We start from the raw sequence: 16,481 nt of genomic DNA, 5'->3' as shown, positions 1-16,481 counted from the left end.
TTTTGATGCGGGGCGTCAATGCTCTCAATTTAACCACAAGAGACCAAGTAGGATGGATGCAGGCTGTCATTCTCCTAATGTGGCCTGGAATGGACGCCACAGCAATGTACTTCAAGGACAAGCAATGCCCCGGGGAAAGCTCAGAGAGCTACCTAGGCAGGAAGAAAACGCTAGCCATCCTCGCCGATAGAATTCCGGCTGTAAATTGAGTGTATAATTTTAATCAGCCAGACTTTAAAGCAGCAATATACAGGGGTCTGGATCAGGAAACCAGAGCAGCTATGGGACACATCCAGCACAACTTAATGATGTGGTTGGACCTTAATGAGAAAATCCGATATGTATCAGACTTAATGAGGGAACGTGCACCCAAAACCAGCTGCAAACTCTCCTGCAGGATAGAGGTGACTAAGCAGGCTGAACTCATACAGGCTATAACATATGCCAAGGCATGATAGAAGGAGAGTCCATCCAGCCCGAGCAGAATGGAATAAGGACCAAGGAGAAAATAGAGGCTACCAGGACTTTAGGCGAAGCCACAAAGTAGGACTGACAGCCCCGCACATGACAGCTCCCCCTCCTCTTCAAGCGAACCAATATAGCCACCCCAGCCCGAACGGAGGGTACGGACCGTCACCAATAGAGGGTCAATACATGCAGCAGCAGCCGAACCCCTATAATCCTCATGTCCTCATGTCCCTTTGGCACCAGCACCTCCTCCCCAAGGAATGTATGCACCTCAGCAACCCCCAGCAGCTCCAGCAGTGTCCTTACCTCCCCCTTCTCCCTCCCTGCCGCAACCAGGAGGAAATACAGGCTTCCAGGAGAAGGGGCACACCCCGGACACCTCTAGCATCAGGAAGGATGCATGGAGATGGCTCAAGGATATAGGGGAAGACATGAGCTTGTATGATAAGAAGCCCACCCACGTTCTCCTGGCAGCTGTGCAGGAACGGGAAAAGAAGCTCGGTATGCAGCGGGCCCATGCAAATGCTCCGGTGGCCGCCATTACCACTTCTTCCCCTCCTTAGCAGCTGTACCCTGATTTAAGCCAGTATAAATAGGGGTGCCCCGGGTCCCATCCTCTTGCCACTGGAATCGTGGCACGTTTTAAGCCTGACGACTGGGGAAGACTGATGGTACAAGTGGGTATAGGGACCCTGAGGAATATTAAAACCACAGATCTCCTAGTACACACAGGCGCTGTCTTAAATGTGCTTCACCCAGAGCTTGTTGTAGCTGGAGACCCCGCCAATGTGCCTGTGACCCTTTCAGGCTTAGCTGGAGGTTCCCATGCTTCCAAGCTCTGGGAGAACATTCCCATCAGGACGGTCCTCCTCTCATTAATGCCATGCATAGATGCACCGCTTCCATTGGCGCCTCTCCCATTGGCGCCTCTCACCTCAGACCCATGGGCTATCGAGTTTCCCAATGTATGGACTAAGGACAAAGCAGAGTGTGGCTTGGTCAAAAATGCTTGTGTACTAATTGAAGGAAGGGATCCCCTACCGCAGAAGCAGTATAAATACCCTGCTGAGGCTGAAGCCGGAATCGCAAAAACAATTGAGGGCCTTTTAAAGTGGGATGTCATTCTCCCCATGCAGTCCATATGTAATTCACCTCTGTGGCCAGTACTGAAGGCAGATGGGGTGACGTGGAGAACGACAATAGATTACAGAGTGCTAAATGCCATCACTCCCACAGTGGCCCCTGTAGGGGCAAAGTAAAATGAGATCCTGGCAGCCATAGTGGCAGGGTCAAGGTACTACAGCATTTTGGACTTGGCCAATGCGTTTCATTCGATCAGACTCCATGAATCTTGCTGGTACAAATTTGCTTTTACATTCCATGGACAACAGTACTCCCTCAAGCGCACGCCTCAGGGTTTCCATTCCAGCCCTAGTATCTGTCATGCTCATGTAGTACAGATGTGGGAGAAACTAAGCCCCTTCTTCCGAGACCACGTGATCAGTTACATGGATGATATCTGATTCGTCAGACAAGCAGGAAAAGACATGTGAAAACACACAGAAAGTACTAGGCTTATTGCAGGACACCGGCTTCAAGGCAAGCCGAGAAAAGGCACAACTGATGAAAACAGAAGTAAAATATCTAGGACTGACATTAGGAGCAGAAGGCAGCACCCCAGACACACAAAGGGTAGAAGTAATCTCAAAGCTCCCAGCCCCCACCGATTCGCATTCACTGAGAGCTCTGTTAGGAACGTTCAATTTCTCGCGTGCCTTCATAGAGAACTTTGCAGATAAGGCCCACTCTCTCTATGCACTGCTCAAGAAAAAGGCACAGTGGGAATGGGAAAAGGAACAGCAGATAGCCTTTGCTGATCTTAAAAGAAGCCTTTTACAAGCCCCTGCACTAGCGCACCCTGACATGACGAGACCATTTTACATCCAACTGGCTACTTCTGAGCAAAGCATCACTGCCATCCTGAGTCAAAAGCAGAATGGGGCCATGACCGTTGTGGCTTATGCATCCCGCAACCTGTCACAGTCAGAGAAATGCTTCACCCCTTGTGAGAAAGTATGCTTAACCCTAGTGTGGAGTCTGGAACACTGGGAGTTCATTATAGGGGGAGCAAAGGTTATAGTACAGACCCCACACACTCCATTGAAGTATATTCTGTCAGGAAAAATTCAGAACGGGGAGATCACTAACAGTAGAATTGCACAGTGGACGGTAGCCTTGGTGAGCAAAGGAGTCGATTTTCAAAAGGAGTCAAAGGAACCACCCTCCCCTTATGGTCTGATGATTGTAGGAGCAGAATATGAATGCCCCATACCTGAACTTAAAAGGAATACATGGCCGGCGGTGTGGGGAGGATCCCTAGAGGAAGTACTGCTGCAGGGTTTCACATGTTGGTTTTGTGATGGCTCCTCATTACATGTGATGGGGGAGAGTCATGACAGGATTTGGAGCGATTAGAACCTCGGATGGGTATGAGCTTTCTGGCTCTGCACGTCCTCACTCCAGCCAAGCAGCAGAAATAGAGGCTCTCCGGAGGGTTCTTTTCTTTGAGCCTGTAGAGATCTCCTTGGCAATATATACAGACTCAGAGTGGGTGGCCAAAGTCGCTACCGTGTAGCTCCCCGGATGGCTTGAAAACGATGGAATGAATTCAGGGGGAAAGCCAATACCACACCCAGACAAATGGCATGGTGTAGCCAAGCATGTTCTTGCCAGGACTGGCCAAACCTGGATTACCCAGGTCAAGGGACACCAGAGGGACTCATCCCCTACCAGTCAATGGAACAACAGAGTAGACGAGTTAGCAAAGGCAGCCACCTATGCAGACCTGGACACAGAGGTAGTGGAAGAATTCTTCCCGGTTTGTGCAGTTACCACTAGAAGGCAAGCTTCCCGATTTTTCCTGTACCTGGATCTGGCCATTCTTCAGGATGGAGACCCCAGCTAGCTGAGGCAGGGAAGGATCCCACTGGCTGGTATGTGATAGAGAAAAAGGAAGGAGTGTATTGAGCCATAGACAATGAAGGGACAATGAACTGGTGATATATCGCAAACTGTTCCAACAAGAGCAGTCTCTGGCTTCGAGATGGCAGGGGCCAGTAAAAATCACTCAGAGGGTAACCCCTGCCGTCTACTAAGTAGCCATCCCTAGAAGGGGAGCAAAGCCAAGGCTAAAGTATTTTCATTGTTCCCAGTTGAAGGAGTGGAAAGGGAAGCCATCAGAGGCAACCGCTCCTAGTGATCCTGCTGCTCCTATAGCCACGAGGAGGGCTATGCCTGAAATAAATGTAAAACAGGTCTCCTTAAGCACACAAGTGCAGTTCCACCAAGTTTGCCTAGCTGATACTTTCATGACCCTTTCGGAAGATGCCCCCACCCTCCCAAGCCAGCAAAGGGGGGAGAATGCTGTGATAAGGCTGTGGGAAGAACAATTCTGGGGAAAACATAATAACTTCTTTCGCTGGTTGAGCCTCGGTTGAGCGGATCTCTGAAAAATGATGGTAAGTGTATTTTATTTTGTGCTGCTTGCAGTAGGGATGGGCTCACCCTTAGCAAATGCAAAACAATATGGGACACAACTGCAAATTTGCGACTGTTACGGCCACTTAGAATCCCCAGGAAATCCCCCGTGCTCTGTAACTAGGCACGGAAAGTTCACTAATGTGTACAAATGTGATGGAAAACAGGATCCTGGAGAGGCCATGACATGTTATTTAGCTTGGAGCCCAGAAACGCTTATAATCCTAAAGGATTACACAGACCTAAGAATGACCAAAGGCTTGTATGCCTGTCCTTCAGAAAGTATTGTAAATTGTATTTCTAAGATGTCTGGAAAGATTGAGCAGTTCTGTCGTCAGCCTAAACTAACGACGGAACTAGCGATCCCCGTGGTTTGTCGGCTCAGACCCAAGCTTTCCAAGGCTCCAAGCACGGAATTCCCTAGAACACAGATAGCACCCTGTTCGATAGCCATTGTATCAGCCGCTGTTTGGAACATTGGTGACCCGCTAAAAATCATTATGTCAATTGGAACAGACTATTTCCTCCCCCATACTACTGAATTTCCTATCATGCTGACAGACCCAAACAGAGAGAAGCACCCATTTACCTCGGTGGAATGGAACCCGCTAAATTGGGCCATGGAAAGCAAAGCAATGTCAAAGCAAAAAGACAACAAGAGATTTAAGGTTTAGTATGCTGGGCACTCTTGTTATTAATATCATCCATATTGAAGGAAATTATTTATTGGCGCTAAGTGACCTGGCAACCCTAGCCTTTAATCCATTGATAAATAAAGTAAAATCCCTTACGAATCTCCAATATCCAGTGGTAGAATCCCATGTTCTGAAATGTAATTGGCAGGAGACGGTCTTAATCAGGCCACAAATGTCAGCCAAAGAAGTCAAAATTGACCTAAAAGGACTAGATACCTCGCTTCGCCTTAAGCAGTGCACTCCTTACATTGTCAGGTGAGATGGGTGTGGCAAAATGGATGGATATGTTACAGTTAAAACAAAACCCAAGAAGTCCAAACAGGGTTTTGCAGACTGGGTAGCACCCATTAGAGCAGGCATGGAAGTCCTAGATGCAGCCAATCTGGAAATGTTGTTTAATAAATTGTCATGATCTGCCACAAACACATCCAAGCTGGGAGAGACTTTCACCTCTTAGCGGACAACCTTAATTCCCTCCAGGAAAATGTTTTGTGGGCAATCGCTTGTACCTAAGCGCAAGCCCTGGACTCAGCGACTGCCATGGGTGTAATTAGGCAAATCATGGACAGTCACATCCCTCGAAAAATTCAACACCTCCTAAAGGCGCACATGACCCAGAGAGAAACGCAATTAGAAAGCTGGTAGTCTTTAGAGAAAGCTGTTTTTGACAGGGGTCTTCAGCAGCTGACTCTGTTAATTACCACTGTGGATGCCAGCAACATTTTTATCACATATCCGGTTGTCCCTCTTGGTCTCCAAATGAACTCAGATACAGTACTCTATGCCTGGGATAGTAACAGATAGGCTAGAGATACCCCTTCTGGCTGGAAAACCGTTAATATCCAAGGAAGAAGAAGAAGAAGATATTGGATTTATATCCCGACCTCCACTCCAAAGAGTCTCAGAGCGGCTCACAATCTCCTTTACCTTCCTCCCCCACAACAGACACCCTGTGAGGTGGGTGGGGCTGGAGAGGGCTCTCACAGCAGCTGCCCTTTCAAGGACAACTTCTGCCAGCTATGGCTGACCCAAGGCCATTCCAGCAGGTGCAAGTGGAGGAGTGGGGAATCAAACCCGGTTCTCCCAGATATGAGTCCGCACACTTAACCACTACACCAAACTGGGTGTAGACACAAGGAAAAGTTAGGATTTATATGTGAAGATTATGCATTCGAGGAGCACCACCCCTGCCTGAACCCTGGAATAAAGGCTTCAGGACAATGGCAATATGACTCCATGAACAAGTCCCAGTCAGCTTTGGTGTATGTGGGACAAGCGTGCGTATGCCTGAGGACGAGTTGTAATTATGCTATTATACATTCTCTTTATGTGCAGCCCATGCTCCCCAAGATCAATTGATGTTTTTGCAATATTTCCCCCATACATGGCTGTGACTTTAATTTTTCCACCCCAATATGGACGAAACAGGAAATGTCTTTGTCCCCTGCATTGTATCAGTCTATTTCTCCCGTCTCCTTGGTCTCGGTTTAGAGCTCATTCGCAGCCTGCTCACTCACTCTCTCTTGAGTCAAGCATTACAAGAAGTTAAAGAAGCGGGGGAAGAGGCCGCGCTCACTGTTTTGCACAATGGAGCCCGTATAGCAAAAATCTCAGCCAACATCATTTCTGTTGCAAAACATTCTTGGTAGGAGGTATTTCTCAGTTGGAGCCCCATGGCCAGGGGCATTCTTAATGTTATGCTACACCCCATTGTTGTAATCTTAATTTTTCAGATTGTGGTAGTGGTAGCTTTCATTGCAGTAGTCTGCTGGGTTCACAAGCATATCAAACACATTGAAAGCTTCTCATACTCCCCACCCCTGGAACTGCTGCAAATGAGGAAATGATACTGTGGGAAAAGGAAGTTCATCAGTTCCATCCTCCTCTCCCTCTTCCTTTGTTTATGCTCAAAATCTTTTCTTTACCATATTGGGTGGTTCGGTTCCCAACCTGAAGACAAAAATTGGGGTCAGTGTGATCGACCCAGTGCAGTTTCCGTATTGTAGTGGTTCCACATTATAGAGACTGTCATCACTGATGTTCAAGCGGTCTATGTGGAAAGCTTAGACTGCTCGTATGCATGGCCACACACAACAAAAGGTCACCGGTTCGACAGGCACTCCTGCTTTCCTGTCGGGCAAACCTGGGTCAGGATAGACTCACTGGAGGCCATTGCCCCAGATACAGAAACATTGCTGACACTCAGAGCCAACCTTGCAGGGACGTACTTTCATAATGAAATGTTAATATAAGCCTGCCTAATGCTGCTGCCAATAGATAATGGAACTGCACACCCTCGTATATGCAATTAGTATGTATTATAACAGTACCTGGTAATAAGGATCACTGCCAGAGTAAGCCTGTAATGTATTCCCCATGATGCTTTTAGATAATTGTTTTACATATGCACAGTAAAACTTTTAGATAACTGTTTTACATATGCACAGCCCTGAAGGAAATGGAGCATGCTCTGAAGAAATAAGGAAAAATGCTGAGGAATTGTGGGAATAGGGTCAGGAAGCTCGGCCATGCAAGAAAACCTCCAACCATTCCCCCTTATGACGTCAAGAAAAAGGGACCCACAGGCACCCTTTTTCTCTCTCTCTTTTAACAATTGGACAGGAGGGGACCTCTGGTGTTGAGGTCACCTGGGAACAGGGGAGGGAGGAGTGGAATTTCCCTGGCCTGTTACTGGTTAGGATTCGGTCCCCATGGAAGTGAGGAGCCCCTGTCGAATCGAGATCCATGCGGGCCCCGATCAACAGCAGGGAGGAGAAATAAAAGGGCAGGCTTGCATTGCCGAAATTTCCCCTTACAGCATGAAGTTTCTTTTGTTCATAATAAATATGGGTAGGTTGCACCAACACCAGAAGAAGGTTGGAAGGGACTGAGAGAACCTTGCAATATTAGATTAGCAATTATGTCAGTCACTGAATAAGCTAGAAATAAATTCTTCCCCCATCCGACAATAAACCCATCATGCTCCAGTTCATTTTGCACATTAAGGGTCTGTCGCCCTATCAGAGCTTTCTCCCAAGTCTGTGTATTGTTGCCGAGCAAAACTCCGTGTTATTTGGAAAGGACTGTAGCCCAGCCTTGCTGATAAACCCTGCAGCCATAAAACTGGGTTTCCCCTAAAATTATGCTTCATCTGAAAAAGAGCTAATGTTTGAGTCTGCTTTATGTTTCCAAGTACCTTTATGCAGGGTTGTGATCGTCCTCGCTGGAGCCCAGGGATCTGTGTGTTCGTTCCCCATGAGGCTTTAATACTCTTTAAAAGGAGAGCATGTAGTCACTGGGGCAACTGCTCCAAATCCCGGGGACTGAGCCTCTCACCTCAGTGTAAAGGCAATTTATTATGGAAAAGAAAAGACATTGCTGTGCCGACCGGCGCAAAGAAGCGTGTAAAGAATGAAGAACCTCAGGTATAGATAGAAAACTATGTTAGATAGACGAGTGTTGTTGTTCTGTAGCCTGGGTCAAAGGCAGAGTAACTGCCAGACTTGCCATGTATTTAGCCTATATATATATATATATATATATATATATATATATATATATATATATATATATATATATATATATATATATATATATATATATATATATATATATATATATATATATATATATATATATGTTGTATGCACATTTTACATGAATGATTCTGATGCCTCTAGCGAACTGATTTAATAAGTATCCATCCTATTTCTGTATATAGCTTTGTTCTGTCGCAGTGTACTCATGTATAAGCCATTTTTTTCTTACTATTATTAACCATTACTATTCAAATATACTCCCATGTTAGCGCAGATCCAGAAGAAAAGGTGTCCCCATAGCCCTCCATTTTAATTTGGTATTTTTGAATTTGGTCTCCAGGAAGAAACAAGCTCTTAGAGAGCTGGCGCCCCATTTTTCTAGATGACACTCCTATCTCTGATCCTTTTGCTGTCTTGTTCTCTAGCTGTCTATGCCTCTTCTCTGGAAAAAGCAGTTCCCCAACAGTAGTGCCACCTGGCCTCTTGAATGTGTGGTCATCATATCCATAGATAAGCACAACCGCAAAGGGGGGATTGTTACTGAGAAGCGCTGCCTGATATAAATGGAGTACCCCAGTGCAAATATATAGAGAGGGTCTCCTGTTCTTGGTGAACAAAATGGAGTCTGACCAAAAGACAGGCCAAGACAACACTCCATCTAGAATAGGTAGAGTGGACCCAGTAGAGAGCCTGGTTTGGTTGGCGCCTGCAGTCTATATCTCAGCACAATCTCACCCATTTCCCCCTCCAGCGTCCCCGCCCAAATGGGATGCATAATGACATGGGAACTGCGGGTAAGTAGTACTCTCACTTTGATCTTCTGGAATTGCCAAATGTCTCTTCCTCCAGTCTATCACCTCTACCTTGCTAAAATCCAATCTAATGCATAACTTGATTGATCCTACCTTCAAGTTTTTGATCCTTTTCTGAGTAACAAGCCCGGTAACAAATTATGCATTTCCTCTAAACTTATCATCCTAGCAAAATGTGCGAAGTTTCCCAACATAGCGATTCAAGACAGCTATATATGAGACATCAAAGACCCTTTTGTAACTATCAACCCCCATCCTCATACCCCTATAAAGTGTGGATCAGAACCCCACCTCTGTGTGCATTCTGTAGAGCACCATTTGCAGTTTTTGCCACCCGTTACTCCTGTAATTGGGTCTATAGGACGTGTTACACTGGTTGTTCGCGATCCTCTCCATGTATTTTTCTTTTGGACGGACATCTCCTCTTCTGGATCAGGTGAATATTAACCGCTTCAACAACCCTTGAATTCCTCTTTTGATAACCTCTATTTTTCTTAGACGCTTGTATGTGTGTGTGTTTATACAACATATGTGTGTGTACATATACATCCTCTGAATATATATCTTAAGTAAACACTATAAAAGATACAAACGTGTGGTCTATTCTTGGCTGAAAACCTGAACTCCGTATTATTGAAAGCAAAGATCTTCGCTCCTAATTCGCTCAACCAAGTCTCTTAGCTGATTTCCCCATTAAAAATAAGGGACTTAAAAGTATTGCGTTCTCAACCACCAACTCATTTTAATGTTCATGTTTTCTAACTCTTCCCTGGTTTTCAGTTGGTTATCATTTTTTCAGCAATTCTTCATATCTATAACTCTGGTTAGGTTTCAAAAGATTTGGAGGAGTGAATGCTTCCACTGGAGACATGCATCTTGGAATTTTCTGGTAAATTCTCAGTTTTAGCCATGACCATGTATGATACAGAGATTTCTGGAACCAGTGATTTTTAAAGTAAGAATGTCCTTCTAATCTTTGATACCATAAATACGCATGGCAACCCAAATTGAGGTCATGTTCCTCTAGCAATTTTTATCATTCAGTAGTACCCAGTCTCTTACCCAAGAGAGCACAGAAGTTCTGTAATACAATTGCCAATCTGGGAGGCCCAAGCCTGCTCTCAGTTTAGAGTCTTGCAATATCTTTAGCTTAATTCTTGCCAGATATAATTAGAGACCAACTTTTGCAATTCTTGAAAAACACACTAGTTAAAAGTACTGGAATAGTTTGAAATAAAAATAACAATCTTGGCAAAATGTTCATCTTTACTGAGGTTATTCTTCCCATTAGGGATAAATTCAAATCTTGCCATTTTCCCAGGTCTTTTTTAATTTCTTTAAGTAGTTTATCATAGTTAAGAGCCGGTTTGGTGTAGTGGTTAAGTGTGCGGACTCTTATCTGGGAGAATCGGGTTTGATTCACCACTCCTCCACTTGCACCTGCTGGAATGGCCTTGGGTCAGCCATAGCTCTGGCAGAGGTTGTCCTTGAAAGGGCAGCTGCTGTGAGAGCCCTCTCCAGCCCCACCCACCTCACAGGATGTCTGTTGTGGGGGAGGAAGGTAAAGAAGATTGTGAGCTGCTCTGAGACTCTTCGGAGTGGAGGGCGAGATATAAATCCAATATCTTCTTCTTCTATCTTCATCTATCTTTAAGCTGCTACACTTATTTGAAATGTGTACACCTAAGTATTTAATTCTTTTCTCACACAAAAAACCTGATATTTGTTGGAGAAGTTGAATTTGTTCTGTCGTCATATTCTTTGTCAGGAATTTTATGATAATTAATCTTCAATCCTGCCCAGTGGCCAAATTGGTTAATCTTATCTATCAAACAGTCAATTGAACTATTGGTTGCTCTAATAGAAAAACCAAATCATCTGCAAAGGCTCTCAATTTGTATTGTTCACCTTTAATCACTACTCCCTTGATACTATCTTCTCTTATTTGGTTATTCAGTATCTCTAAACACAAAATAAAAACGAGTGGTGATAGTGGGCAACCTTGTCTTGTACCCTTTTGAATAGCAACTGCTTCTGTTAGTTCACCATTCATCATCACCTTTGCCCTTTGTGAGGAATATATTGATTGTATTGTTCTCAAAAAAATTCTCACCACATTCCATTCCCTTCAATTGTTGCAACATAAATTGCCAACGAATGTTATCAAAGGCCTTCTCTGCATCCAGACAGATTAATGCTGATTGTTTCTCTGGATGGTTCTCATCAGTGGCGTAGGGAGGGGGGGGGCGGGGAGGGCGGGTCGCCCCAGGTCTGGGGGGTCTGGGGGGCCCCTTGGCAATGCCAAGGGGCCCCTCAGAAGCCGGCTGCACTCGCCGCCTTCCCCGCCACGCGCGGGGCCCGGCGGTGGTGGCGGAGGCCGGAGAAGCGGCGGAGAGGCCGGCGCTGGTCGCTGGAGGGCCTCCAGCGACCAGTGCCGGCCTCTCCGACGCTTCCCCGGCTCCGCGACCGCCGCAGGGCCCCGCGCGCGGGCCTCCAGTGCAGGCGGAGGCCGGGGAGGGCGTCGGAGAAGCCGGCGCTGGTCGCTGGAGGCCCTCCAGCGGCCTCGCCGCCTCGCCGCCGGACTCGCCGCCTCGCCGCCGCCGGACTCTCTGCCGCCCTGGAAGCAGGTAAGGAGGGCAGGCAGGGAGGGAGGGGGCCGAAAGCGGGGGGGCGGCTGGCAGGAGGGGCGGCCTTCCTTCCTTCCCTCCCTCCTTCCTTCCTTTCTTCCTTCCCTCCTTCCCTCCTCCCTTCCTTCCTCTTTCCTTCCTCCCTCCCTCCTTCCTTTCTTCCTTCCTTCCCTCCTTCCCTCCCTCCCTCCTCCCTTCCTTCCCTCCCTCCCTCCTTCCTTCCTTTCTTCCTTCCTTCCTTCCCTCCCTCCTCCCTTCCTTCCCTCCCTCCCTCCTTCCTCCCTCCCTCCCCCCTTCCTTTCTTCCTTCCTTCCTTCCTCCCTCCTTCCCTCCCTCCCTCCTCCCTTCCTTCCCTCCCTCCCTCCTTCCTTCCTCCCTCCCCCCTTCCTTTCTTCCTTCCTCCCTCCTTCCCTCCCTCCCTCCTCCCTTCCTTCCCTCCCTCCCTCCCTCCTTCCTTCCTTCCCTCTCTCCCTCCTTCCTTTCTTCCTTCCTTCCCTCCCTCCTCCCTTCCTTCCCTCCCTCCCTCCCTCCTTCCTTTCTTCCTTCCTTCCCTCCTTCCCTCCCTCCCTCCTCCCTTCCTTCCCTCCCTCCTTCCTTTCTTCCTTCCTCCCTCCTTCCCTCCCTCCCTCCTTCCTTCCTCCCTCCCTCCCTCCTCCCTTCCTTCCCTCCCTCCCTCCCTCCTTCCTTCCTTCCTTTTTTCCTTCCTTCCTTCCCTCCCTCCCTCCTCCCTTCCTTCCCTCCCTCCTTTCTTTCTTCCTTCCTCCCTCCCTCCTTCCCTCCTTCCTTCCCTCCCTCCCTCCTTCCTTCCCTCCTTTCTTCCTTCCCTCCTCCCTTCTTTCCCTCCCTCCTTCCTTTCTTCCTTCCTTCCCTCCTTCCCTCCTCCCTTCCTTCCCTCCCTCCCTCCTCCTTCCTTCTTCCTTCCTTCCTTCCCTCCTCCCTTCCTTCCCTCCCTCCCTCCTCCCTTCCTTCCTTCCCTCCCTCCCTCCTTCCACCCTCCCTCCTCCCTCCCTCCCTCCCTCCCTCCCTCCCTCCCTCCCTTCCTTCCTTCCTTCCTTCCTTCCTTCCTTCCTTCCTTCCTTCCTTCCTTCCTTCCTTCCTTCCTTCCTTCCTTCCTTCCTTCCTTCCTTCCGGGGCTCTCAAATATCCGATGTTCATGTCTTGTGGCTCTCAAACATCTGACCTTTATTCTGTGTTGCTCTTTTTTTAAGCAACTCTGGCCACCCCTGGAGTAGACAATACTGACTTTGGTGGACCCAAGCACTGATTCAGTGTAAGGGAGCTTTGTGTTTGTGTCTTCTGGTGCAATTTTGATCTCAGATCCTGTATTTACTTCATCAGTATATGGGATAAGGCACTTTCTCAACTGTGCTGCATAATGCAGCCTATTTATTTTGTCCTGTTGGCTCTGTTGGCTCTATCTGTGCCACCTTCATCACTTTCGGGGTGTGGATCCCCCAGTGGGGTGGGCTCCCGACTCCCTCCGCTGGCTGTTTCTGATAGCCCTGCGCCCCCTCTTTCATTTGATATGTGTCCCGTGCGGGTGCCACCCTCCCGCCAGGAGATGCCGCAAAATGAGCCCCCTTGAGGCTTATGGCGGCAGGGCTCGGGGGAAGCGAGCTAGACTGCTGTTCTTTTGAGGGGTTATAGAGTGTTTCGAGCCCGTCCCTGTGGCATCGGTCCCATCGTTGTGGGACCCAGGGGGGCGGCGCAGCGGCCCGCTGAAGCAGCCTGTCGGTCACTTCCGGGTTCCTGTCCTGCATCTTGACCTGTGTTATTAGTGACAGGCTGCTTCGGTGGTGACGTCATGCCACCGCCGGAAACAGGAAGTGACGTCACTTCCTGTTTCCGGGCCCCGAAAGCCCTAGCTACGCCCCTGGTTCTCATAGTATTCCATTATGTTACATACTGTTCTGACATTATCTTTCAGGTATCTTCTAGGAAGAAATCCTGCCTGGTCTTGGTGTATTGTGGACTGTAAGACCTTCTTCAAGCGTTGTGCCAATATTGATGCAAAAATTTTATAATCCACATTTAAAAGAGAAATTAGCCGGTAGTTTTTTATATCTTTCAAATCTGCACCCTCCTTTGGAATTAAAGATATTGTAGCTTCTTGCCATGAAATTGGTATTTGGGCTTCCTCTTGAATCCTTTCAATAAGATGTTTAAATGGCAACAGTAAAGGCTCCTCATAGGCTTTATAGAACTCAGCAGATAGGCCATCTGGACCCAGAGCTTTGCCATTCTTTTGGGATGCCGTTGCATCTCCCATTTCCCTTATCGTTATTGGTTCATTTTAAAAAAATTGTTGTTTGTCTGTGAATTTATTAAGATTATTTTCTTTAATATAATCTTCTAAGTCTACCTTTTGAACTTGCTTATCTTCATATAATCTTTTATAAAATTGTTCCACAATTTGGCGTATCTCCTGTCTTTGGACTTTCTCTTTGTTATTTTCATCTTTCAGTACCGGTATTATTCTTTTGGCATTCTCTTTTCTCATTCTGTAGGCCAACCACCTTCCAGGTTTGTTAGCATGTTCAAAAAAGTTTTGTCTGGTAAATCTCAATTTTTTCTCTGTTTCCTCTATGAGCAGTAAATTAAGTTGGTGGTGTGTTTTTTTAACCTTATTTTGAAATTCCTGTTTTGTTGGTTGTGCTTTTAAATTGTTTTCAGCTTCTCCTGCTTGTAAAATTAGTCTTTGATCATTTTCAATTCTTTCTTTCTTTTTCTTTGCACTGTATCTGATTGCAAGGCCTTTAAAATATGCTTTAGCAGTATCCCAGACTACTTGCATCTTTACATCTTGAGTTATATTCTGTTTAAAGAAAGATTTCATTTCAACCTTGGGTTCTTTAAGAAAATCTTTATCTTTTAAAATAAATTTAACCTCCAAGTTCTTCTAAATTGTGTACCTTTAAGTTTTATCATTACAAGACTGTGATCTGATATGACTCTTGTTTGAATTTCTGTCTCAGCCAACACATTTCAATTCTTGACCACATTTGGTGGCTGGCAGAGTAATATGTAAAGTCTTTCGAATTTGGGTATCTTGTTCTCCATACATCAACTAGCTCCAATTCTTCTACCAGCTTCCAAAAACTTATTGGTAGTTGGAGACCTTTGGCTTTAGTATGTTTGTGTTTTTTTATCCAGTTGTCTGTCAGAAACTGCATTGAAGTCTCCTACTATGCAGTATTCTGCATGATCCAAATTTTACAACCTAAGATGTAAGTCTTTGAAAAAATTTTCTTGGTGATCATTTGAAGCATAAATGTTTACCAAAAATTTTTTTTTATTGTCCACCATAACTTCCACTAATAAGATTCTTCCATCTTCTGAAGCATACTGTAGTTGTGGATTAATTTGTCCTTAACGTATGTTGCCAATCCCCTTTTCTTTTTATTTGTATCTGTTGTGATAAACAAATTGCCAAATTTCTTATTTTTCAAAAAAAATGGTTTTTAGCCAAAATATGAGTTTCTTATAAACAAATTATATCCATTTCCAGTTTCGTCAGATATCTAAAGGTCTTCCTCCTTTTTATAGAAGAATTAAGTCCATTCACATTAATAGAGATTATTGATGCCATTATGGATTTTGCTTATCACTATCTTTTTTATTTTTTTTAGTCTGCAATCTTGTTGGATATTTCCGTGGTTTGTCTGGATCCTCTTCATCTGAGCCTTCTTCTTCCTCTTTATCCTCCTTCTTTTTCTTCCTCTCTTTTTTCTCCGCTCTCTCCAGAAAGTTTTGTGCTTTGAAGATAGAGTTTATCCTATATCTGTTCTCTTCATAGGTAAAGCGTAAGCCTTCCGGCATTAGCCATGTATAAGGTATTTGCTCTTTCTCTCAAATAGTTTGTCAGGGTTTGATATTCTCTTCTCTTTTGTCTGACTGGCCATGCACCTCTCTTAAAATTTTCACAGTATTTCCTGCTATCGTCACTGGTTTATCTCTCACTTGCTTCAGAATATTGTCTCTGGTCTTCTTTCTTGTGAGTTTCAAATGGATTTCACTGGGCACTTTATTCCATCTCATGAAACTTGATGGTGCTCGCTTAACTTGATCCAACTCTTCTTCCATCCTTTCAGGTGTCATCTGTAAGATTTCTGCCAAGGCTTCACTTAATATTTTCCGTAAATCTTCAGTTTGTTCTTCTGGTACATTTTGGAACCTCAGCATGTAAGCTGCTCTATCTATCTCTAGTTGTAGGAGTCTACTATCATATACTTTCTGTTCTTTTTGCAGCTGTTCCACCTTTTGTGTGTTGTCAGTCACCTGTGCATCTAGGACCTTTATTGGTCTCTGCTATCTGTTTTCTGTTTTCTTGAAGCCCTTGTTTGATTTCTGCCATCTGCTCTCCTATGTTGTCTACTTTACCAGTCAGCTGTGCTATGGCAGTCAGTAGAGTATTTTGCATCTCTTTCATATCCCCCTGAATGGTTGTAAACTTCCCTAGACCAGATGAAGAGCTAGGTGAGGGGATTGGTGGTTTACCTTCTCGATTATCTTTTTTTTAATTATCTCTTTTAAGCCAGTAGCAGCTTTATTTTCCATCCTTATTAGTATATTTACATTCACAGCCACAAATTTTATGCACTGCCTTTTCAGTAGTCTGTTTTGGAACACAATGTTCCTATTTATATTAGTTGAACTAGTATCTATCAGACAGTACCAATATTATACAAAGATAATAGTTTGTTTTTTTAAAAAAACAACCTTCTTGCTTCTATCAACAATTTGACAAACCCATAACAGCAATAAGACTTATATTAAACAAAGCCTTTTTACCACAACAATCTT

This window comes from Heteronotia binoei, chromosome 1, assembly GCF_032191835.1.
Source record: "Heteronotia binoei isolate CCM8104 ecotype False Entrance Well chromosome 1, APGP_CSIRO_Hbin_v1, whole genome shotgun sequence".
In the NCBI taxonomy this organism is placed as follows: domain Eukaryota; kingdom Metazoa; phylum Chordata; class Lepidosauria; order Squamata; family Gekkonidae; genus Heteronotia; species Heteronotia binoei.
This window is presented reverse-complemented; position numbering follows the sequence as displayed.